General features: G+C 39.0%; 2 pseudogenes; both read left to right on the top strand.

Moving 5' to 3' along the window:
• The first annotated feature begins 379 nt into the window (after nt 1–379).
• On the top strand, nt 380–3,241 carry LOC110675214 (annotated as a pseudogene).
• Nucleotides 3,242–4,453: 1,212 nt separating this feature from the next.
• Nucleotides 4,454–26,144, top strand: part of LOC110675213 — a 37,830-nt pseudogene continuing 16,139 nt past the window's right edge.

Here is a 26,144-nt window from a genome sequence, read left to right as displayed (position 1 = left end):
GTGAATGGTTACAGGAAAATTAAATTCTCTCTGATGAAAAAAAAATAGAAAATAAATAAGCTTCTTCTTCTTCTTTTTGGCGTTACGTCTCCACTGGGACAGAGCCTGCTTCTCAGCTTAGTGGTCTTATGAGCACTTCCACAGTTATTAACTGATAGCTTACTATGCCAATGACCATTTTTGCATGTGTATATCGTGTGGCAGGTACGAAGATACTCTATGCCCTGGGAAGTCGAGAAAATTTCCAACCCGAAAAGATCCTCGACCGGTAGGATTCGAACCCACGACCCTCAGCTTAGTCTTGCTGAATAGCTGCGCGTTTACCGCTACGGCTATCTGGGCCCCAAAAATAAATAAGCAAATTCATCAACTTGCAACAATGGACAAAGATATGAAATGCAAGAAATGTTCCGTATGTATTGACAGTCATGTTGATCTGTACACTGTTTGCGAAGGTGATTGTGCGGGCTTTTTCCATGCCGACTGCGTTGATCTCAAGGAAGGAGACTTTGACATACTCTCGCGATCGCAGAACATCCTTTGGATGTGTGATGTGTGCATGAGTGCATTCCGGAGATTGAGAGATGGTATCTCATCTAATAAAAACTCTACATTAGCTGATGACACCGAGAGAAAAACAATTGAAGATGATGTGAATGAGCTCAAAAATGCAGTGAAAGGTATTTTGAATACTCTGTCGAATATCGCACCTAATGCCTCGACGATCGCACCGAATGTTTTGCACTCAACTCCTGTTTCATCATATACGCTTTTTGATGGTAAAAATGGGATCGAGACTATTGCTGGTAATGATGAAAGCGTACACCGACAACAAGAGCGAACGACGAATGATGATTGCTTTGCTCTGTTTCTATCGAACATCGATCCAAGCGCTACTGAGAGGGACATTCATCGAATGGTATCGTGTGCACTAGGAACTGCTGAACCCGATCGCTTGGATGTTATAAAGCTGACGAGGAATACCAATATGAGGATGATTGATTTTGTTTCATTCAAAGTTGTAGTTAGTAGTAAATGGAAGAATCGTGCGCTTGATCCTTCAACGTGGCCTGTTAAAATAAAATTCAGGGAATTTGTTTGTACACGCAATGATGATACTTGGCGACCCCCGGTGTAAATGTTTTTTTTTTAATGTTAAAATCTTTCAGTAGATGTGCTGTCGATGAACGTTTGTACAGATTGTTGTGTTAAAGTGTGTTTTAAAATGCGATACTCTTTAGTGGTTTTGTTTGTTGAATTTGATTGTCGAGAATTAGGTTAAAATGTTTCGCAGCGCTTCATTTGTTTTGATTGTTGAAATAGAATTAAGATATTCAATAAGACTGTAATGTCAGTTGAATTAAACAATAAATAAATAAATAAATTAATTAATAATGAGGGTTGTCTCCTTCCAGTCCGTTACCAAAGTCAAAGATTTGGGACCAACTCTTGACTCTTAAACATGATTGAAGCATCCTCCAACAGCCGAGAACTGTCTTGGCCAGCATTTGCTAGGGCTTAAGAATGGGAAGAATGATAAATTGAACACCTACTTAAGAAAGACACAGAGAACTCTACGACCTTCCATAGGTGGTAAGGGATATTGTAGAATGTTAATGGGATAGGAAAGGCCATAGGATACGACGTTCTGACACATAGAAATAATATTTGGGCATTGGTTCATGTTGGAACAAACTCACCCAATTCTACATTTGAAACCTGTCTGCAATTCATCGGTCAATCGACCGTCCAAATATAACATGTCTACACATTGGTTTATGTAAACGATCCTGATCGCATCCTTAACTTTTCCTTACTCCTCAGGTCAAACATTAATTTCTCCGATATTCCTAAACTTCCCAGGTAGTCGACACCTGGATAGCTATTTTTGGCACCACTTGAAAGTAGACAATTAGACAAACCGCGCGTTAACAGTTTCGCTTTTCCTTTCAGCACTGGAGTCGAGGTCAAACGAGTTTGTCCGCAAGATTCGCCAATATCCGAACAATGCACGATGACGCATATGCTTCCAAGCGATATGGCCCTGCCCGGAACATTGGCGGACTCTGTACCAAATTTGCGAATAAGAACCGCTGCTGGACTCGTCCAACATGGGCGTGGCCGATTGGGTCAGGATCGCCAACGACATCAAGCAGTCGTACGAGTTTTTCGAGGAATTCGTAGTGCTGTGCGGTACCGATGCGCTGTGTTATACGGCTTCGGTCCTGCCCTTCATATTTGAGAATATCGGAAAGATGGTTATCGTGACAGGATCACAAGTTCCCATCTTTGAAACGTAAACCGATGGAAAGGACAATTTCACGTCGGCCTTAATCATGGCAGGGAACTACGTTATCCCTGAGGTGTGCGTATTCTTGATCATTCACCTGTTCAGAGGTAACCGGACGATCAAGGGGAGTATTGGATCGTGGGATGCGTTCAACTCACCAAATGCTGCATCCCTGGCAAAGATAAGAATCAACTGCCTTCAACCGCCGATGCGCGGCGTAGTTCTTCTGATTTACGGAGCCGGGAATCTCATGACGAATCGTCCGGATCTGCTGGGAGCACTGCGTGACTCAGCTAATCGCGAAGTCCTCAGTGCACTGACTGCGATCTGTACAAAACCATTCAGGACATCGAAGTCATACCCGGATTCTAAATGACGCCGGAAGTCGCCCTGATCAAATTGTCAAATCGAAATTATGAGACGAAGAAGTTGGTAAGTGTTTGCGGAGGGTTTTGGAAACCCACCTTCCAATAGGATCTTTACTTCTGATGTTGAAAGACAACTTTCGCGGCTCTGCATGTTGCCTGCTGCGAGGGCAACCTGGAAGTCGTCCAGTACCTGCTCCAGAACAGAGCCGCCGTACACATTTGCGATCGCTACGGTCGCTCACCGCTGATGGACGCGATCCTTAATGATCATTACGAGATCATTCGGCTGTTGCTGAAATGTGGAGCTCACTTGACCTGATTGATCCAGACCATCGGTGAGAGCCTGTGCAGTGCAGCGGCTAGGAATCTGCTGCACCGACTGAAGTCCTACCGTATCGCTGGAGCCGTCCTTTCGCAGGCCGATTCCAGCGGTCGAGCAGGGCTGCGTGGCAGTCATGTACGGAAACCTCGATGTGACCCAGTATCTCGTCAAATACTATGCCGAAGTAAACGCCGTAGACTACCTGGCCTGACGCCCCTGGATTACGCCATCAAAGTTAACGTACAACTTGTGATCGCTTAGTTAAATTAAAAAGAAAAAAAAATGAGAAAAAAAAAAAATAAAACAAATATCTCAAAAAAATCCTTTTACCTTCCCAGTTACTTTGCTAAATGTTTCGCCACAGATTGCTTTACCGCTTTGCTTGCTACGGAAGCAAACCTTTTTCAACAAACTTTCTTTGAAAATTTGAGACATTCCAAACAATTTTCTTTCAAATTTAAGATTTTATTAACATTTTGTTAACAACATATTACATTTCATTTACCGAAGCAGTTCAGTTTTCTTACAGGTGAGTTGATCTCATGGCATTCGGCCAAATGGTCGGGCAGCCAGCAAAACAATATTTGGAAGTGCAGTCCTCTTCGGGTTTTATCAACGGTTTATTGAAAAAATAGGTTAATTAAAGTTGCTCAGACCAATAAGTTTGAAAATGAGATATAACGATATGGTTCTAACAACAGAATGTAGTTAGTGAAAAACGAAATATTTTACTTGGGTTGAATGACTATTGCATTGATTTTGAATAGTTTTCAGATTTTACCACCAAAATATTGCAAGTGATTTTCAAGAATAAAGTATAATGTTTGAGAAAATTAGCTACGTAGCTACAAACAATTTTGGACATTGTCACAAATTTTAGTAAGATTTTGAAATTGAGAAAATGTTTTGATGAAAATACCTACGAAGTATGATCAATTAATTGTCTTTCAAATGATCCATACAGTTCCGATAAGTCGTTTTACCACAGAGATATGAACAAAACACTCAGGTATGATTTTTACAAATTGACCCCGAACTTTTGCACGGGAGTGTACGTTTGAAACATGTAATTGTGCACGTTTGCGACTGATGTGCAGCTAAAATAATGTAATAAATTATTTGATGTAAACCGTACATTGAGAATCACTGAACTATTGAGTCTACTAAACGGCGGCATTAAAGTGTTCCTTGAACGCATCCTGACCGAACATCGGTTGTGGAGACTTAGAAGGCAAGGCACAGGGCTGGGGCGAGGTTAAATCGGGATAAAGTGGTACTCGATGTCGTCGCGTCTAGGGAAAGAATCTAAAAATGTGTAGCCTCGGCCAAGTCGTCTATGTTGAAGCATCAACGCCAACAACCTTGGGAAAACCATCGCCAGAGATGCATCATCATCATGATCGGCAACAGCAGCAGCACCGAAACGATGAATGAGTGCGGTAATGAGCGAGAAGGAATGGAAAAAAGTAAAGAATGTTAGATTTGAAGTTTCCCGAAGTGGCCGAAGGCGAGGGGTTCTTAAAAGGAGCCAGTCACAACCAAGTCGAGTCGGGTCGTGAGATAACAAAATGACACATGGGAGAGATTGAAAGAGGGTTCGCATCCGCCGACCGCCATCCCCGTATTCCACCCGCGACTCCAAAGCACTGCACCGAGGCACCGTGGCGCATTGCCGGAGAAAATTTATGTTGTCAAAATCACTCGTTAAAATTGTTGACAGACTTCTGTACTATACAGTTTCCCAAAATTTAAGATTCATCAGTTTTGCTTGAGAGTTTTGGAAACATATTATACATGAGCAAGTAAGCAAAATTTGATCGCTTCAAATTCATCAACTGTTCTTTACTGAGCAAACTTCAAACAGTAAAATTTGTATATCTGGTTTGAATTTCTGTACCATCATATTTTTAAATTGCAATCAAGTTCCATGTAATAACAGCCTTTTTATCTGAGTGAAATAATTCTATCTGGGCGCATCAAAATACAAAACTAAATTTTCGATACGTCTTGTATTTCTTCGGGATGATGTCAGTCATTTTGGAAAATAAGGTAACCATTTTCAAACGATTGTAGACAAATTCAACATTTTTTCCGACCTTCATATCAAGGCACACCACTGTGCGAGGCTTACATTCGGGAGTTTGATCGAAAGGAATGCCGTGGCCGAGGGGCGCGGGGAGGGATCGAAGGTTGACTTATGAAAGTACCAATCGTTATCGAAGAAGCTATCAACCAAGCAAATGGTGTTAAAGTGGATCATTTGGTTTCGGTGCGGTTCACGTTCCCGGGGAATAAGTGAAGTCATTTGGAAGGACTTAAGACCGAGTGAATTAATTTCCAGGAGATTATTGCATTCTGCGGCGGTGTTTGGAGTTTTCGGTTCCAAATGATTGGATGGATTTGTTCATTTTGAATCTCCGTAATTCCTTTTTCTTTGTCACATTTCGGTTGCCTTCTCGGTTATTCTTCTGTAATTTATTCTCAAGCCTTTTTCAGATCAGGGACCATCCATAAAGGAGGTATCATTTTTCCACTAACATTCCCAGTAGTATTTCAAATGCCTAAAAATTGTAACTAAACTAATATTCGAAGCCCCTAAATAATTTCAGATTTTGAGGTAGGTTATCCCATGGTTGTTGGTGTTTCTAAAGTTGCGATAGTGCCGTTTAAACTGTTTTCATTGAGTTAATTACAGACCCAGCACTGTCTACTGAAAGATTAACTTTTTGAAACCTGGAGCAGCAGAAATCCTTTGAAATTGATCAAAAACCTTATAAGTCAATAGTTGCAATGAGGTGTTCCAATAGTGGAGGATCCCATGAGATAACAATTTGGAAGAAAATTTGCGTCATTGCCTGTACAAGTTTATATAAAAAAGGTAGTAATTTTCGTAACTATGTACAAAAAAACATACACCAGATAATGGTAGGGTGGCATAAGGGTCATTTGGCATAATGCTCGTTTGGCATAATGAGTCTTAAATCAAAAATTTCATAAGGTGACACTCGTTTTTAAGTTTTTTTTTTGTGAATCCCACTGACGACATCAGGCTCATTTTGAAATAAGTTGGTACAAAACATATTGATGCTTCATCCATCAATCCTATGCACGAGAATAAACTCATTGATTACCGACAGTGGAGAAATAGAATATTATGATTTACCCCTCTTCTTTCAAAAATAAATTATTCTTTTGAGTTGCGCCATCGGAATATATTTTTGCACTGGAGATTTTAATATATTTATCAAAAATTCACCCTTCTTTCAAATATTGGGTGTTCCTTGAAGATATCGGCTTCTCATACATAAAGTTATCGTACTCAAATTCAATTTCAGAAATTTTTTTCGCCTTGATACATTTTAAACCGGTTGCGATAGGGCTCCTGGAATATCTTAGAAATTCCTCCAGGAGTTTCTCCAGGGATTCATCCAAGGATTCATGCAAAAAAAAATATTTGCTTCGCAAGACATTCCTGCAGGAATGTCTCTAGTGATTCCTTCATAGATTCCTCCAGTAAAATTGGTACTGGTATTCTTCCAGGAATTTCTCCCAGGAATCCTCCATATCTGTTTCAGGAATTCTTTTAGGTAAACTCCGAAATTTCTCCAGAGATTTTTGTTTTTTCAAGCGGATCTTCTGGTATTCCTTCAGAGATTCCCCTAGAAAATCAAGGATTCTAGCAGATATATCTTCAAGGCTACCCTTTTTTAATTTTTTTGGAGGGATTTTTAGAGCATGGTAAAGTTCAATTAGCGGTTTTCATATCCTCGAGGTTTTCTCCAGAAGTTACACTAGGACAATTTCTTCAAGGATTACTCAAGATATTTCTCTAGTGATTTCTTCAGAATTTCCTCCGAGGATTTCTCCGTGGAATCATACAAAAATATCACCAAGTAGTCCTCTCAAGAATCTTTCAGGAATTATTCCATAGATTTCTTCTGGGATTCCTTCCCAGATCGCTCCAGGGATTCTACCAGGAATTCCTGCAGGTGTTCCACAATTAATAAATTCCTCAAGAATTTCTTGCACTTAGTTTGCAAGAGTTACAATGAGTAAAATCGCGACATGAATTATTTCAAATGATTCCTCCAGATAATCCTCCATGGATCCTCCTATAAATGCTCTACATTAATTCCATTCCGTTTGAAACATCTCTTCATCGAATTCTTCAGAGATTTTTCCTGGGATTTTTCCAAGAACTACTCCAGGGATTTCTCCAGAAAAATCTTTACAGCGGTTTATTTGCAGAGATTTCTCTACAAATTCCACCAGCAAAAACTGAGCAATTCACGTGATTCTTCGTGGGATATCTCTAAGGATTTTCCAGAAATTTTTCCATAAGTCCTTCAAAGATTCCTTCAGGAGTTTCTCCAAAGTCTCATCCAGGAATTGCTCTACTAAAATTTCTACAGCGATTCCTGCGGAGATTTCTTAAGCTTTTTGTTCAGGAATTTTACAAAGGATTACTTCGAAAAAATCTCTAAAAAAAACCTCTAGAAATTGTTCCAGGGATTTTTTGAAATATGCCCTTCGTCTACGCCGTCGTTATTATGAAAAAAATCCGTGGAAAAAATAAAGACTGCGTAGCCAAAAAGCATATTTGATGTTCCAGGATTTTTTTTTCACAGGAATACTTGCAACGATCTCAAGAATCCATCAATAGGCTCCTACAAGAATTTCTCCAAGGATTCTTCCAGCAACTCAACCGGGGTTTCCTCAAGGGGTAACTCTAGATTTTTTTTCTAGAGTTACAAATTATTAGGCTGCGTCCACCAAGGAGTACGAGTTCGATTCTCGCTTCAATCAGGAAAACTTTTCGTCAGGAACGTGTTTCAACTGTGAAGTTGGGCGTTGCATGCTAGTCCGCTGTCTGGTGTGGTGTTTCAACTTCAAACGACAAATCGTCCACTGGAAGCATTTGCGTTTAGAGTTCTTTTATTTAAAAAAGGGTTCTTCAAGAATCTGAATCTGAAGAGGAGCTTATATAGGTTTTCTTTTTCAAAAAAAGTTCTTTAGAAAAGGAGTTCCTAGAGGAATGTCTATAAAACATCGCAGATGAAATTCTGGGTAAATTCTTATTCATCTTGATGAAATTCCTGGAGGAATTCATTGAATCTCTGTATTAATTTCTAGAGGAATTCTAGAAGAATTTCCCGGATGAGTTTATGGAGGCCCACGCTATGTCTGAACCAGACGATTATAAAAATCGAATGTACATCGGATTTTTTCTCGCTAAAGATCAGTATTTGATCCATATTTTGATAATCGGAAGGTTTTAAAATATTCTATCGGTGAAATTTTTTCCATACATTTTGTATGGGCTGAAATGCACCGAAAAACGAGGTTTTCATGGGTTTTAGTATGAAAAATAGCTAAAAAGTGTAAAAAATCAAAATTTCCCCGATAGAATATTTTAAAATCTTCCGATTATAAAAATATGGATCAAATACTGATCTCTAGCGAGAAAATATCTGATGTTATAATCGTCTGGTTCAGACATAGCGTGAGGCCCAAAGAAAAATTTAAAGGAGAATTCTTGAAAGATTACCAAACAAATCCTTATAGCAACTCATGTAGCGATTTTCCTGGACGCATGCCTGGAGAATTACTAAATGAAACTCTTGAGGAGTTCCTATAGGATTTCAAGGAAAATTTCTGGAGCGATCCCGGAGGAAATCTCAGGAATTAAACCTCGAAAAGACTTCCAGAGGAAATTCTGAACGCAGCTTTTCAGCTAGACCAAACTGAGAGACATGGGTTCGAATCCTACCGTTCGAGGATCATTCCAGGTTGGAAGTTTTCTCGACTTCCCAGGCATAAAGTATCTTCGGGCTTGCCAAACGAAATACATAGGCAAAAATAGTCAAACGGCAAGTCTCACCGTATGTAACTGTGGAAGTGCTCATAAAACAGTAAGCTGAGAAGCAGGCTCCATTCCAGTAGTGACGTAACTCTAGGTGTTTGACATGATTCCATTTACATCTAGATGAAAAATCGTGTATTTTGAGCCGTCGCATGATGAAACAATATTATGGTCTGAAAATATCCACATCGCACTCCAGCGGAAACAGTTCCGGAATACTCTGACCAAATCCGGCCAAATCTAAATGCTGGCCGTCTTGGTGCTCTTTTAAATCGGAATTAAATTTGGACCGTCGTTTACATGGTATACGCCAGTTCCTTCTGAAACGGGTTCCAGATTATTGTGTGCTCTTGTGTCCAGAATGAGCATACTCAGGGTTCCATTCTAGAGTTCCATATTTTTCATATAAAGCTAAAAGAACAAAAATTGGTTCAGAAATAGATTTTTGAGAGCGTTTCGAAGTCATGGGTCATTTTTGACCCCTTAACACTAAGAGTCCCAAGATCAAAAATGTAACGCGGAGCCCCGGGAACATCGATATGGACTATCGGCCATATCTCATCGACTGCTCAACCGATTTTCGAAATTCTTCTTCCTCGTTTTGTACGAATGGAAAATAACGTTCCTAAGGGTGTTCAAATTTACTCTAGAGCAATTAAACCAATACATATTTTTTGTTAATTAAAACTGCATGATAGTAGTGTCAGATCTTATCGAAAAATTCATTGTTTCAAGTTTCTCATATTTGAATAATCGTGAATAATAAGAAACATACCATATATTTGAAAACAAATATTTCAAGCACCTCTTACGAGGCAAATTTGAGTAGGCCGCAGATTTCGATTATAGAAACCCAGGCTCTGGACATGCATGCTTGAGGTTTGGAATCTTCGACAAAGTTTTTTGGAATAATTATTATGATTATGATCCCTTTGGTTTAACCTAGATCACTTGTAACTGGTCTAGATCAGTTTGATCTTCTGTTATGAACGTCCTAGTTCAAAGCCGCATTTTTAATGTTATTCAATGAGACATTTTTAGCAGTTTTTCGATATAAATTTGTTTGTATAAGTGCACAGATTATGTTCCAGTAGAAATATAAATTTTTAATTACGCTCAACATATGTTACTAAAAAGAACTAAAAAAAATACGAGGTATTCTACTAAACAGCTCGAAGATTTATTAAAAAAATACGTTTTTTCAACTGTTTGCCTATGAACCAGAATTCAAAGCAATGACATGTAGTTTCTGTGGCATCAATTATTTTGTAAAAGTTTAGCCCAAATATGGCTCAAATAGTATTTTTGGATACACTCAATATTTCGCTGAAAACAAAAGGAAAAAATTATTTGTTTTAATTGTGTTTCAAAGCGATGACGTGTAGTTTTTTGACAAAAATGTTCAAGAACAGTACTTGTACTAGAAAGAGAAACTCTGGATCGCATTTTAAACTCCTTTTACCTTGAAAATTAAAGAAACATCTATTTTAAGAACCTGTTTGCCTGTAAATAAGAACTGGAATCCAGGAAATCTACTCTTCATCGTCATTAAATTTCTAGTAGAAATCCAGTAATTTTTTTTTAATAAAATAAACTAACACAACATAACAAAACACCCAAAATTTCATCAACTAAAAACAATATTTCAAACCTGCATGCTTATCAATCAAGCTCTAACCCAATAAGTAGATTTTTTTCGACATTTCATTATTTAAGAAAAAAAAGAAATGTTTGCTTACAATCCGATTTACTTTTAATCAAAATACTACGATAACCCATTATTTTAAACCTGTTTGTCCATACACCCAAATTTAAAGCGATAGCGTTTATTGACATAAATTTTAATAAAAAGACTTGTGAATGTGTTTGAGCAGTAATCCAAATTAAATCAAAGATTTGTTTTACTTCAAAAATTACGAAACACTTTCAAAATTTATGGCGAAGACATGTAATGTTTCTACATACCAAAAACCAAACATATAAATTGCACTCAACGTTTACTCAGTAAATCCTCAGTAAATGTTTCTACATAAATTGGCTTTTAGATATTTATTATACATATATGCGTAAAAACCAAACATATAAATTGCACTCAACGTTTACTCAGTAAATCCAAAATGAATGCGATGACTTATTATTTTTTTTATTTCGAGAAAAAACACAAGTCATCGCTTTGTGTTTTGTTTACAGGCAAACAGTCTTGAATACAAAATAATGTTTCTTAGATTATAAGTAAATGAAATTTCGAGTGTAATCTTTAATGACTATTTATGCTCATATATATTTTAGAGATTGCTTTGAATGTCGGTTTTAAGCAGGTTAAATAAAATTTTAAGCGTAAAAAAAAACAATTCCGGCTTTAGCATGTTAAATTGACCTCTATAATCAATTTTATTTCAAAAGAATTACATGCCATAGTAATGAGTTTCGATCAAAAGGCAAACTAGTTCAAAAAAATAACAAGGTTTTTCATAACTTTTTTGATTTATTAAATTCTGGGTGTTTTCAATTAATACTATTACTACTAACTGAAAAAAAATGAGGGGGGTCTGTAGCCTTGAGGTTACGCTTTCGCTTCATAAGCGGAAGGTCATGGGTTCGATTCCCAGCCCCTCCACAAAAAAACCCGTCCAGCCACCAGAAGACTTACGGAGGACCGGAGCACATCCATCCTCCGTCAGTATTAGATGGTGACTGAGACAAACTGACGCTCTTCGCAGGCAGCTAGCCTCACTAACAGCAGAGCTCTCTCCTACCTGCTCGGTGTGAGAGTAAAAGAGTAGGAGAGAGTGAAAGTAAGATGTAAATATAGATAAGTTGAAAATATACCTGTATCGGTAAAGAAGAAGCTACAGATCAACTGATTCCGTCACAGTAGTGGCCACAAGCACAAAGTGCCTTAAAAAAAACTAAAAAAAAAATACATGTTGTATCAACAAATTCGGATTAACAGATTGGTTTTACTTCGTTTTTTCTGTCAGAGAAATTTTGTGTTTAATCATTTTTTTTTCTTATCCCAAACATGTACATGAAACTTCTTCATAAATGTTTTGTATATGTAGTTGCTTTTGATTTTTATTTGCAGGCGGTCAGGTTTGTTTTTTGTGTTTTTAAGTGAAAGAAGTTTCGAGTGTAATCCGAGATATTTCTCTCTACTCAAACAAACAGTACCTGCACAATCAAATCATGTTGAGAAACTGAATACATGTCGTCGCTTTGAAACTCGATTTAAAGGCAAATATCTATAATAATATAAGTATTTTCGTAGAAACTTAACAAAAGAAATTTTCAGTGTATCCAAATATTCATGCCCATTCACTCAATTTTTAAAAGCGAATTCATAATTCATTGTGGGCTTCGTGGCCGTGCGGTTAGTGTCGCCAGGCAATGATCGCATCGTGTCATGAGGTGTGGGTTCGATTCACGCGTCAGCCATAGAAACTTTTCGTAAGGAATGTTTCTCGGCTGTTCCACTGGAGCATGCTTGTCCGTTGCCTAAAGTTAAGTTACAGTCTGTGCAGCTAAATGGCTGAAGACGGCGTCCGTGTCTTTTTTTACAATTCGCACAAATTACTTATCATTGCACAGTGCTTCCAAGGACCTAAATTTGTGATCGAAAATGTTTTGCACCCGAAAAATTGATTTTAGAGATATGGTGTCTTCAGAGAAGTTGTTCGGGATGTAGAAGCCCTTCTCAAGAAAGTATTGTTGTAGTGATGAATCCACCTAGCAGTGAGATAGATTTTTTTTTTCAAAAGTGAAAAAACACCAATGGCGTTTTTGGCAAAGTTGTAGATAATTTCACTACAGGACAATTTGCTGAATATACTTTAGCTCTATCTATTGAAATTTAAGAGATATGGGTCATTTTTTGTGAACGACCTCTTACAACTAGCTTTTTGGTAATGTCTTCTTCTGAGTATTTTTTTAGATTTTTCTTATGTTCTACAAAATTGTTTGAATCAATAAAATACGCATTTCTTCAGAAGACAACAAAACTGTATCTCTTATTTCGGAGTTGTATGACATTTTATGTTGAAAAATCGTCTATATCACATTCCTCTAAGATTAACAGGGGCAAATTGGGGCAACATTTTAAGCTTGCATATAAAAGTAAAACTCAACAGCTATCGAATCCTTGGTAAACTATCACGTAGCACTGTTTTCCTCGACTACAAATTATGTTCTGTAGAATGTTTAAAAATAAAATTATGCAGTTCTTAATACCGCGTATTTTTTTATAAAAACGCCATTTTTCATGGCTGAGTGACAATTTTCAGGTCTTCTAGGAAATCATATATATAAGAAGATATAACCAAAAAACTAGTTGTAAGGGATCGTTCACAAAAAGTTACTCATATATCTTAAAATTCAACAGATAAAGCTAAAGTGTATTCAGCAAATTTTCATGTAGTAAAATTATCCACAACTTTGCCGAAAACGCCATTGGTGTATCTTCACTTTTGCAAAAAAAAAAATAATGAAAATCTGTCTCACTGCTAGGTGGATTCATCACAAAAATAATACTTTCTTAAGAAGGGCTTCTACATTCCGGACAACTTCTCTGAAGACACCATACCTCTAAATCAACTTTTCGGGTGCAAAACATTTTCGATCACGAATTTAGGCCCGTGGAAGCACTGTGCATTGCTTTGAAAATTGATTTTGAGGACAAACAGGTAAACTTATCGTTTTTCGTTGATTTTTGGTTAAAGAAATTTTGAGCGTGATCCAAAATTTATATTTCTGCTCAAGAACATGTTGGACACTTACAATCCTGTTTTATTTTTCAAAAAAAAAAACTTCATGTTACCGCTTTTAAATGTTAAAATAAACAGAAATTTTGAGTGATATCTCCAATTTTAGTTTAGTTTAGTTTAGTTTTATAATTCAGTTTAGTTTTGTAGGCTACTACAATCAAATAAGTGTCGAAAAATCTACGTGTTATCACTTTGAAATTTGATTTATATGCGTTTAAACAGGTTAAAAATCCAGTAATTCGTGATTTTTTTAACTGAAATGAATTTTGAGTGTAATCACGAATTTCTATTATTACTCAAAAATATTCTATGGACTGTTGCAATCAAATGAATGTCGAAAAATTGACTTGCTATTGCTTTCAATTTTTGTTCACTAGTAAACAGTTATCTCATAGTACTTTTCTATTATTTATATTTTAAGTGTAAACAAAATAAAATATTTTTTAGGTTAAGCATGTTCTCTGCAATTCTAGAAGCGAATTTATGTCGAAAAATGTCGAAACAACCTACTTGAACAACATGACAGAAGGAAATCATTCACTAGAACGTTACTTTCAAAAGATAAAACTGATCTAGATGGGTTAAAAATTATTTACATGCAATCCGAAGGAATAAAAATTAAGTGCACCTCATTCCAAAATACTTTGTCGAAGATTCCAAACCTCTAGCATGCATATCAAGAGCAGTAAATGTTTTGCATGCAAAATTCACGATCTAAACAAATATGCCTCGTTAGGGATGCTTGAAATACTTTTTTTTGCTTTACATGCACTGTTTGTATAGTTATCTAGAATCATTCAAATTTTTTTTGTAAGGCACTTCGTGCTTGTAGCCACTACTATGCCGGAATCAGTTGATCTGTTGCTTCTTCTTTACCGATACAGATCTATTTTCAACTTATCTATATTTACATCTTACTTTCACTCTCTCCTACTCTTTTACTCTCACACCGAGCAGGAAGGAGAGAGCTCTGCTGTTAGTGAGGCTAGCTGCCTGCGAAGAGGGTCAGTTTGTCTCAGTCTCCATCTGATACTGACGGAGCATATATGTGCTCCCCAAAGCACGGTCCTCCGTGAGGCGTCTTCTGGTGGCTGGATGGGTTTTTCTTTGGTGGAGGGGCTGGGAATCAAACCCATGACCTTCCGCTTATGGAGCGAAAGCGTAACCTCAAGGCTACAGACCCCCCTATCATTCAAGTTTGAAAACCCCTAAATTAAAACATTTGTGATAAAATCTGACACAATTACCATGCCGCTTCGGTGCAGGAAAATTTTTTGTATTTGGTTTAATTGCTATAGGGGAATTTCGAACATCCCTAGGATCCAGACAACCAGAATGTACGCATAACGGAATCTCCTTTTGCGTTATGCGATGCTTATATGTGGAAAGTTTTACGTATAAGATGGTGCGAAAAGGCCTTATACGTACAAAAGTAGAAACTATATACGTGAATTTTTATATGATGAAAAATAACATGCAATGTGAGTGTGTAGATTTTTTAGTGAACTAATCTGTACTCTTATGCGACTTAATTTATGATAACAATACTCATTTGACAGCTGCTACGGATTGATCTGACTAACTTTGTACGATTATACGGGGCGAAACAAAATATACGTATGAACTCATAAAATAACGTTTTATACGAGGAAACCCATCGATCAAACGATTTCATCCATCATGTAGTGCGGGTGTGATGCAATTTGTAAAAATAAACGACTTTGCTTGTAAACTGTTATGCGACTTCTGGTTGTCTGGGGAACAATTTGTCCCTATCGTTCTTAGCTATGGAAAATGGGCATAAGATAAGTGAAAGAATTTTGAAAATCGGCTCAACCGTTGTTGAGGTATCGCTGATTGAAATTTAAAGTATACAACTGATATTTGATCCCGGAACTCCTAGTACCAATGCAAAATGTGTTAGTTTTTTGTAGCACCGCTCCTAGAGGTCGCTGGAAGCTCCTCTTAGCACAAAAATGTTTGTTTTCAGAAGTAAGGAAATCTCGGAAAGTTTATGATTTATACATGGTTAAAAATAAGTACGATGCTAGCTATCAAAAGTTCTGCACTTGGATTTGCACTACTGTTAAATCTTGTCAATATCAAGGTAACAGCACTTAAATTGAACTTTGCATGTTTTGATTTGAAATAAAAAAAAGTTAAAATAAACGTTTCCGCCTGATCCAGATTTGAACCTTCAATGTTTGAAGTGCATGTCTTGTATCTTACCTGGACACAAACACGCATCTGTCAAAAGGGGCTGAATTGATCTCAATCACTTTCTACAACGAGCTGTCAATTATTGTTTTCATACAAATGACATGATGTACAAAATCAACAACTTTTCACTCCAGAGTCTAGTGTGCTAGAAACAGTTGAGCAAATCCTAAGTTAGAGCTCTCCAAATCATGGTGATTAGTGTTTTGAATTGAGTCAAGTGATCAATCCATTCAATCGGACGTGCTATGTTTTTACCGTGTACCGCTTTTCTCTACAAAGTTACAAATTACCTCTACAAGGGAGGTAAATAAAAACCACGTTGCCGGAAAATTAAGAATAAACTATACAATCAATACTTCACAAATAAAAAATGATATATCATGGATCACTGAAAGAAATTGTTTCTGTAGCACTGAATAATATTGTTTTATTGCTCTAGGTAGTTTTAAAAACTTTCGACAGCAGAAAGAGTGTTTGTACGCACAGCATGAGGGTACGATGCGCACTAGGATGCGTACTGTAACTTTTGCTATGTCTACATATTTTTTCGGAAAACTCATGCTATTTTTTCTGTGATTGTTGTTAAACGTTGGAAATAACTTACAGTATCAATCGTTGTTTGCTTATGGTATTTGCTAAGGTGATTGTATGTCTAGAAATTTTTGATAGTTGGTACTTTTATTAGAAAACTTTATAATTTGTCATTCAACAGTTGTTTGATTATTTTTCCATTACAACACATGTATTTTTTTTTTAACTTCATCCCAAATATAAAGCCGAAAAATTGAAAAAAAAAATTAAACCAAAGTTATCTTTTCAAATTCTTCATCAAAAATGCTATTTCGTTATTGGATAACTCATTAACTGTTTGCTCAAAAACTCCAGGTTCTAAATTACAATATCATTATTGGTAAAAAAATGTAAAAAAAAAAATTGTTAACATTTTGATGCATCCAATCGCCCACAAGCCAACAAGTAAACCAACAACAATTAGGAAGGCGACATCAAGAACATCGTGTTCGTCGCTTCCCCTAATTTAAAAAGAGCCCTCCAACCACTTGTGAACACCCCGCCCAACTTCCTGTAGCTAATCAATCAATTTCAAAAATCACCACCACTGAGCTTCTAGTTTCGATCCGTTCATTCCCGTTTCCTCCGAATGCCACTAATATCGAATCAATTACACGTTCCGAAGAGAATACATACCACCACCTCAGGTAGAACGAGCCTCTACCACCAGGCGGACATTTGGCCAAGCAGCTTCCGAACCCTAGGAAAACACTTAGTCATCGTTTGCTCTATTCATGTGGAATCCGGTCCGGTCGAAAATTCTCTGTCTAGTTTCGGATGAATAGTTGTTGCTCCCAGCTGGGTGATTACCAGAAAATAGCCAATCCGTCCTCGGTGTCGAGTAAACATACAAATCCTCCAAATTTAGACATTCGCAGCAGGTACCAGGGTATTTTGGGTCCCCTGCTGCAGCTGCGGTGTCCTTGTTGAGCCAGAAGGAAACGACGAAGACGACGGGACCAAAATAGCATCGAAACATAGAGCATTTCCATCCTAAAACGATACATTCAATCAAAATGATTGATATGGTGAAAGTTTCAGAAAATAACAAGGACTATTAAGAAAACCTGTTGATATAATTGATTTCAAAAAATAAGTTTTACTTGAAATTATCTTTAGCCTTTCTCAATCGTTCTCAATTTATTGTCAAATTTAGTTTGCGTTTTTAAGTATGCTGGCCCATTTTGAATGTTATTCGAGGTATCCAAGTTCATACTATGGTCATCATAATGTATATTTAAGGCGCCGTTTGTAGATTACGTAATGGTCTAGAGAAGGGGTACTCACACGTTACGGCTCATACAATTATTTTATTTTTTCATACTAAAAGTATTGTGTAGGGGGTTAGAAATAGTTGATTTTAGCGTTACGTGATAAATAGGCACCGTTTAACCACTACGCAGTTGACCAGCAGTTTTACGCGGAAAGGTTCCTTTTAAGCTTTAGAATGAAACAATTTTCCATTCCTTGCTTTGCGCTTGTACAATTTGATTGACTACTTCCCGGTCTTATAGTAAAGTTTCATTAACATTTAAAACAGTCAGTCTGAAAATGCCATTTCTATTTGCGCTTTAAGCTGGAAATGCTCAACACTGTAACAAAAAAAGCACAGATCTCGGATCTCGGAGTGATGATGAACGGTGACGGAATGGATCAAATGCGCATTCCCACAGGGGATTAGGAGAAGAACTCAGTGGATTGAAGCAGAGAAGAAAGAAGGTGATAGGAGGCTGAGTAGGAATAAATGAATTGTTGCCTCCCTGAATTTCCAGGTATTGGAGCGAAGTGACTTCAATCAGTTTGGGTGCGCACTCTGGCTTTGGTCCTATTCCTGGTTGTTGGTTTTGCTGATGATGGAAACCATTCATTTTGGGACTGGCTGCTGTTTTTGTTTGGAGTTCGGCTAAGGCTGACTGATGATGCGTGTGGAGTTTTCTGGAAACGGAGGTTGTCTCTGCTTCCGTGTGTTTATTTGCCTGCTTGAGAACTGCTTTATCATGCTTTCATTTTTGGGAAACTATCCACCAAAAATAGTAAGCGTTTTGTATCAAGTGGACGAGTTTGGATTCATTTCTTAGAGGTACGTCGAATCCATTCCATTATCCCGAATGCCATCAAACCGAACGCCGAATGTACTAAAATTTGTTTGATGCGGGTTCTAAAACTTTTTGCTATCCACTTTTTTTACTAGTTTTTTCTTATCATGATCCGCAATTACAAGTAGTTCACTGGGCATCAATCTGGATCTCAGTCATAACCTCGCCCAACCTAGTCCCGGCTGCAAAATCTGCATAATTTCCACGATTGTCACAAATCGCAACCTCCCTTCAATGGTGCATCGGATCATCCACGACGACGACGACGGGTTGGCTCGACCCAAGATTGTCCGATAACCACCAGTTCGAGTTTCACCGTGTCTGCGGTCTGCGCTGTTCAACCCAGCAAACGAAGCGCGCCCCTTTGCCCTCTGGGGCCTGCTGGTGAATTTCTGATTAGAAAAACATATGATCATTTCATCTGCCCGGGGGCACGCTTTGACGAGAAAGAGCTGTGCGCGACCCATCCAGGAAGATTAGCGATGCAGAGGGAAAAGGGTGGGCGGAGAGAGGAAAGCGGTCTCGCGAAAGCCACGCGAAATCGAAACAAAACAAAAGACAAAAACCGCAACGCGTAAGGTGGATTGGATACCGTAGTTCCGGGTAACATTGATAAGTTTTTCTAAATTTTCTAAATATTGAGTATGGTGTTTGATTGACCACCCGCATTTGCTACTCCGTTACTGCAATAACAGCTGTACTTACACAGGGAACCAACAGATGCTGCTCGGGATCAGTAGCATCCTCAAGATTAAGAACTGGTGCTCAATATAACAAACAATATGTTAGCTTAGTTTAGGCTGACTACACATATCAATGGTTGCTATTCCGTGATTGACCGAGGTCAGTGAAGATGCACAAAGAATCAACTAGAAGTTCGGCTGGGATTGGCCATAATCTTCTTCAGTGTGCATAATTCAGTGCCTCTATTTATACAGGGTCAATAACGGCGCCGGCCACGTCCTTGCAGTCAGGTAGGATTAGGGGAAGGAATGTTAGAGTGTAACCTTTGCTATTTGGAGACCGTGTTTGCCTCTGCATCTCCACAAAGGTTACTGGGAGGGATGTTTGTTAATGGGGAGGTTCGTTGGGTCACAGGATTCACTTTGATAAGCGATTAGACCATGATTAGAAGTTTATATATAACTAGAAAGAAAACAATGTCGACACCGGAAGTGACGAACCATTCAAAGTTTGTTGCACAATTGGCTAAACACAGCACAGAACAAGTGCATGTGTTAAAAAGAATAAAGCCAACACTCACAGTGGTGAACCATTCAAACATTTACAAGTCTACACTTCGGGCTGCTTGGGCACGTCAGGAGTTAATCATCAATATTAACCTCCTTTTCCCGAGCAGCCTAGATAGCCGCGTAGTGTCGGTAGCGGTTGTTTCAACTGGCTAAGAATTAACACTACGGACTGCCTGTTCCGGTGGTAAAAGTCCACCTCACAGGTGACCCCTAATTTATGGTGTGATGCGTACCGTGCCTAGGAATGAATGGTTAGGGGGGTCTAAATAAAACCTAACCGCAAACGGAGCCTGTGGGGTACCAGGGCGCCCTCCACAGTATTGAGTCCTTCCTGTGCTACCCAGAGCAATGGTGCAGGTGACCTTGTGTTTCTTCGAGATAATCGGCTGCCCTACTTCAGTCTCTATCCTGAGGCTTAATAAGGGTGGGATTATGAATATGTTGACATTTAATTTAAATTATCACCTATATGGATTCGCATTATGCGTTTTACACAGTTTATTCTGTGCTCTTTCGCCTTTGGCGACTTTAAATAGATACCGATCTGTTTTTTTCGTTGCTGGTCTTTTTCGTGCTGAGATTGCAAAAAGCTTATTCCTGCCTAGTTTGGGTAGTGGATACGGTTAGGTTAGCTCACATCAATCTTCAGCATAAAAGAACAGCAACGATCAATCTTTGCAGACTCATGCAAAATGGTGCAGCCCAAGTGGCGCTAGTTCAAGAACCCTACTTTCGTAGAGGGAACTTCTATCTAGGTAACCTTGTGGACCCAGTTTTTGCTACTTTCAGCAAACTTGAAACGGCAAACTCGCGCTCCATGCCCTGCGCATGCGTGCTCGTTAATAAAGCAATCGTTGCTACACTCATTCCTGAGTTAACTACCAGAGATGTATGTGCTGTCACAATCGATGTTTCTGTTGGTGACCTCAACAGGAAATACGTCTATTGTTCGGTATATTTACCACATGATGAACCATCCCCAACGGATGACTTCAAACGAGTTGTCGTACACTGCGTATCAAAAAGCCTTTCGCTGATTGTGGGCAGTGATGCCAATGCTCATCACATCATCTGGGGCAGCTCGGATATCAATTTGAGAGGCTCCAGTCTGATGGAATACTTAAGTAGTACAGACCTTGGATTACTTAACATAGGCAATCGCCCAACCTTCATGGTTTCTGATAGAGAAGAAGTGTTAGACAACGCTCTGCTCGAATAGAATCAGTCACGAGTTGACGAATTGGCATGTATCAGATGAGGAATCATTATCTGATCATCGCTACATCTTCTTTGAACATTCAAATGTAACTGCGCAGACTTTGCGTTTTAGGAATCTCCGGTCAACAAACTGGGAACTCTACATTGAATTGGTTGCGACCAAATTTCATGGATATTCTCCGTCCATTGAAAATCCAAGTGATCTGGATGATGCCGTTGGTACTACAACATCCTACATTATGGAAGCTTTTGAAGAAGCATGTCCTCTGCGGTCTGTAAAGACTACAAGAGGGACCCCATGGTGGAATTCAGATCTGACTAGACTCAGGAAACAATGTAGAAGGAGTTGGAACAGACGCCGTTCAGCTGGATCAGAGTCGTTCAAGTCGGCTCGCAAGGCTTACAAGAAGGCTCTTCGTTCTGCTGAACGGTCCGGCTGGAAAACCCTTTGTACAAATGCTTCCAGTTTGAGTGAAGTCAGTCGGCTGAACAAATTCCTTGCAAAGTCTAAGGATTTCCAAGTGAACGAAATTCGCTTACCTAATGGTGACTTTACTTCTTCCGATGAAGAAGTTTTAGAATGTTTATTCAATACACACTTCCCCGGATGTGTGGACATAGCATCTACGGATGAACCAAATGTCTTTTCATGTAGTTACGAGTCTCTGGCCTCGGCTCGCAGTATCGTAACTACTGAATCGATTCAATGGGCACTTAATAGTTTTGCTCCTTTCAAATCTCCAGGAGTGGATGGGATTTATCCTGTTCTGCTCCTAAAGGGGTTTGAGTTTATCAAACATGTTTTGAAAAAGCTACTTGTAAGCAGTTTTGCTACCGGGTACATTCCCAAATCCTGGCGTGATATTACTGTAAAGTTTATCCCAAAAGGAGGACGTGCGTCGTATGAGGAAGCGAAGAGTTTTAGACCAATCAGTCTGACCTCTTTTCTTCTGAAATGTCTGGAACGCATTATCGATCATCACATCCGTGATGTTTATTTGGCAAACATGCCTCTTAATGTGAATCAACATGCTTACCAATCTGGAAAGTCCACAGTGACTCTTTTACACAAAGTTGTATACGATATCGAGAAAGCATTCGCTCAGAAGCAATCCTGCTTGGATGTTTTCTTGGATATTGAGGGTGCCTTTGATAACGTGTCTTTCGATGCCATATTGGAAGCCGCACGAAACCATGGGCTACCTACAATGATTACCAATTGGATTCATCAAATGCTCAAAAACCGACATCTCTTCTCGACATTGCGTCAAGCAGCGATTCGAAAATTGAGTGTTTGCGGATGCCCCCAAGGGGGAGTCTTGTCACCACTTTTGTGGAATCTCGTAGCAGATACGCTATTGAGGCAACTCAATAAATGCGGTTTTCCAACTTATGGATTTGCCGACGACTATCTAGCTCTGATAGTTGGTATGTGCATAAGCACCCTATTCGACCTGATGCAAAGTGCTCTTCAGGTAGTCGAGAGTTGGTGTCGCCAATATGGCCTTTCGGTTAACCCGAATAAAACATCTATTGTTCTGTTTACGGAAAGACGAAACCGCGATGGAATTCGAGCTTTACGTCTTTTTGGCATTGAGATTAATGTGACTGATCAAGTAAAGTATGTCGGAGTCATTCTAGATTCCAAAATTTCATGGACACCTCACATTGATTTCAGAGTCAAAAAAGCTTGCATGGCCTTCGGTCAATGCCGGCGAACCTTTGGTAAAACTTGGGGCCTCAAACCCAAATATATCAAATGGATTTACACAACAGTTGTTCGACCAATATTGGCATATGGATGTCTTGTGTGGTGGCAAAAGGGCGAAGTGAGAACAATCCAATCAAAATTGGGTCATCTTCAAAGGATGTGCTTGATGGCGATGCGTGCGTTCTCTACAACTCCCACAGCAGCGCTTGAGGCCATTTTCGACGTTGTGCCATTACACATACATCTTAAACAAGAAGCACTTTCTTGCTCTTACCGTTTATGGGTACTGGATCTACTGGAGAAAAATCCAGTGAATCGTAGATCTACACACACTTCGTTGTTTCCACTTTTGGTGAATTGGGACAAAATTGTCCTTGCTCCAAGTGATCTCACAATTGCTTGTAACTTTCCTTACAGGACATTTACCACACAATTCCCTTCACGGGAAGAGTGGACGTCTGGCTATTTGGAAAGAAGTATATCAAACAATATAGTATGTTACACTGATGGCTCCCTTCTTGAAGGTAGAGCTGGTGCAGGAGTATATTCTCGTGAGCTAAGGCTGAATCAGTTTTACTCACTTGGTAGAAACTGCACCGTTTTTCAGGCGGAAATATTTGCTCTTATGTGTGGAGTGCAATCAGCACTTCAACAGCGCGTAATGGGTAAAGTCATATACTTCTGTTCAGATAGTCAGGCTGCTATAAAAGCTCTCGCTTCGGCCAACTCAAGGACGAAGCTTGTTATCGCATGTCGAACTCAAATTGAGGAAGTGAATTCAGTCAACTCTGTAAACCTTGTATGGGTACCAGGCCATTCTTCCATCGCTGGAAATGAATTGGCTGATGAGCTAGCTCGCGATGGAGCATCGCATGACTTCATTGGCCCTGAGCCGGCTATTCCAATTTCGAAGTGCTGGGTGAAGCTTCAGATAAACTCTTGGGCGGCAACTCAGCACAAGCAATATTTGAATAGTTTGGAGTCATGTCGTCAAACAAAATTGTACATTACTGAGCCATCTCCAAGGGTGGCAAAGTATTTAACAAATCTGTCAAAGCAGAATTGCAGTCTCTTGGTCAGAGCGTTGACAGGCCACTGCCGACTCAACTATCACATGGCAAATATTCAGCGTGCTGACTCATTTGTGTGTGATAGTTGTGACTCCGATTATGGAACTTCGTATCACCTGATATGTAATTGTCCAGTTTTTTCGCAAATGCGATTCCAATTACTTGGTAAACACTTATTGAGTGAAACTGAATTCAGAAGCCTGAATCTTCGGGACATTCTGTTATTCTTAACCCGCTGTGGTAATGAGCTATAGGCTCTCTACGCTCATGCGTTTTGCAGTGCCCTTTTTATGGCGCTGTTCGAACCCATTGTGGTATGGAGCTACATGCTCTCATTTCGCTTATGCGATTTTCCCTCTTCAAGGGACCCCACTCCTATTTCCTCCCATCTTTCCCTTCCTTTTCCTCTCCCATCGGGTAGATGATGAAATAGGCTCAAATATGGCGATGGCACAAATCTCCCAACTGGTGGGGAACGTGCCTTTGGAGCCGGCCTTCTGATACCTGATATAGTGTCGAACCACTCAACTTTGTTTTTTTAAACGAAAAAAAAAAAAGAAATAAAAAAATGTTAAACATAAATAATTTCTCTAAATCAATAAATAAATTCTTTCACCGATGGGGCCAGCCCAACTCGGTCCAAAGAATCCCGACCAATGCTAGGTCGTGGGGAGCATTTAGAAGTGTTAGAAGCGTGTCCTACTCAAGCGTCAAAGCTCCCAGTCCGAGTGAATCCATCGCACCGTTTGATACGTCCATAGAAATACATTTGAAGCTAATAATAGTCTTCCATTAACCTTCCTGTTAGATTAGGCTTCTTTGCTGTATTGATTTCCATCTATGATAGTTTATACAGATCACTAATTCATTTTATCTCACATATTCATTCATTAACTCTCATATTCATTCATTATTAATATATCGGGTTCATTCCTATCGTTCCAATTCAGATTTCACTAATACCAGTTTACAAATTGATCAATGATGGGTAAACTAAATGGAATTAGCATTTTCATTTTTTCACGCGTCCAGGTTTGTAGGTAAAAAAATCGCGTAATATAATCTGCCGCACAAAAAAAGTTCTATAAATCTTCCACTAGATTCACCGTAACGTAAGTGTTAATTAATATTTAAATAAGGAAAATCCTATGACTGTTTTTATTTTTTAAGGTTATGGCTGTGGAACAGGTTGTTGATATCAGTGGTAATTATGTATTCTGGTTATTATGTATCCCAGGAGATGGAAATTTCCTTTTTGGATCCGTTGTCCATCAGTTATATGGTGTAACTCCCACTCATCAACTCTTTTCATCCTACAAGCGTCAGTTGAGAGAAGCAGCGGTTCAAGAGATCTGGGACCATATTGAGGAATATCATGATCAGCTAATAATTTATGCTGAGGATACCATTAAAGAGGATGTTCCTGCCGGGATTAAGGTACGAAAGTATTTAGATGAGTTGCGAACGCCTTCAGGTTTGGGCTGGAGCGGAATGTATCGCAGCGATTTGCAATCGTCATCAAATTGCGATTACTTTGTACCAGGATAATTGTCGAATCGATTTTACTCCAACAAGATCCGAAAGTGCGGAGTGCTCCACCTACAAGATTTTTTATCGCGGTGTGGTTAATGGAGTCCGCACCCATTATGACAGTGTATTGTGTATTCGACCTCAGAATTTACCTACCACGCTAATAGGGAACATTGAGCAGAACGACATTACGCTGTATAATGATACCATATCCGTAACCATTGTTCATATTGGGGATGAAAGTTCGTCGATATTTACTGCCTTGTACCATCAGTTAACCCGTACCATCCCGACAGATGAGGAGTTAAATCTCTACCGGGGCCTAATTGCGAGCAAAATTGAGAAACAATCAGATGTTTTTCGTGTGATATTTGGTATGGCATCTGGATCAGGGTTCATTCATTATTATCTTTCCTGTTCCGTTTGCGTATTGGTCGACACGATGGATTCTTTGTCGCTTATGTCCTCGCTGTTCAGATTTGAGATTTATATACACAGTGTGGTCAAAAACACCGTTCGACTTGAGCCTATGGGAGTTGGAAGGAGCACAAAGATTAATCTTTTAGAGGAGGAGCAGGGAGACCGTAAGACCTTTTCCAGTATGGTGTCTTTAAAGCATCTGCGGAGGTCGATACGTTCCCCACACCGGAGTTATATGCAAGACGCTATGACTGTTGCGACTATAGCGGCTCGTAATGAGCAGACTTCATCTCAAGTTACTATCGCTACTGATATAGTGGTTTCCAGACAAGGCTTGCGATTAGCTTCCTTGAATGTTAATGGTTGCCGTGCGACAAAGAAGTGAGAAGCCATTTTGAGTTCTTGATGGCTCAGCGTGTACATGTAGCAGTTTTACAAGAGGTAAACCTAGAT

Source organism: Aedes aegypti, chromosome 2 (genome assembly GCF_002204515.2).
Source record: "Aedes aegypti strain LVP_AGWG chromosome 2, AaegL5.0 Primary Assembly, whole genome shotgun sequence".
Lineage (NCBI taxonomy): Eukaryota > Metazoa > Arthropoda > Insecta > Diptera > Culicidae > Aedes > Aedes aegypti.
Note: the sequence above shows the minus strand (reverse complement) of the source record. Positions and strands in the feature narration are given on the sequence as shown.